The 879-nt window shown below is 62.2% G+C and overlaps 1 pseudogene; it reads left to right on the top strand.

Moving 5' to 3' along the window:
- LOC104992565 overlaps positions 1-879 on the top strand; it is a 1799-nt pseudogene that overhangs the window by 542 nt on the left and 378 nt on the right.

The following is an 879-nucleotide window of genomic DNA, read 5'->3' on the forward strand; positions in this document are numbered from 1 at the left end:
CTAAGACTAACAAGAAAGCCAGGAAGAAGAGTCTTCCTGCCGCCCAGCCCCCTGTGGCTGTGGCCGAGCAGGTGGAGACGGTGCTGATCGAGACCACTGCAGACAACATTATCCAAGCAGGAAACAACCTGCTCATTGTTCAGAGCCCCGGCGGGGGCCAGCCAGCCGTGGTCCAGCAGGTCCAGGTGGTGCCCCCCAAGGCCGAGCAGCAGCAGGTGGTGCAGATTCCACAGCAGGCCCTGCGGGTGGTACAGGCAGCGTCCGCCACACTCCCCACCGTCCCCCAGAAGCCCTCCCAGAACTTCCAGATCCAGGCTGCTGAGCCGTCACCTACTCAGGTCTACATCCGTACGCCTTCTGGTGAGGTACAGACGGTCCTTGTCCAGGACAGCCCCCCAGCAACAGCTGCGACTGCCTCCACCACCACTTGTAGCAGCCCCGCGTCCCGTGCTGCCCATCTGAGTGGGACCAGCAAAAAGCACGCGGCTGCAATTCTCCGAAAAGAACGACCCCTGCCAAAGATCGCTCCTGCTGGGAGCATCATCAGCCTGAACGCAGCACAGCTGGCAGCGGCGGCCCAGGCCATGCAGACCATCAACATCAACGGTGTCCAGGTCCAGGGCGTGCCCGTCACCATCACCAACACTGGCGGACAGCAGCAGCTGACTGTGCAGAATGTATCTGGAAACAACCTGACCATCAGTGGGCTGAGCCCCACCCAGATCCAGCTGCAGATGGAACAGGCCCTGGCTGGAGAGACCAAGCCTGGGGAAAAGCGGCGCCGCATGGCCTGCACGTGTCCCAACTGCAAGGACGGGGACAAGAGGTAATTCGAGGCAACTGGCCAGGTGGCCAGCCCAGCGTGTGCCCTGTTCCCCA

The sequence above is a fragment of the Bison bison genome, unplaced genomic scaffold, assembly GCF_000754665.1.
Source record: "Bison bison bison isolate TAMUID 2011002044 unplaced genomic scaffold, Bison_UMD1.0 scf7180017864217, whole genome shotgun sequence".
NCBI lineage: Eukaryota > Metazoa > Chordata > Mammalia > Artiodactyla > Bovidae > Bison > Bison bison.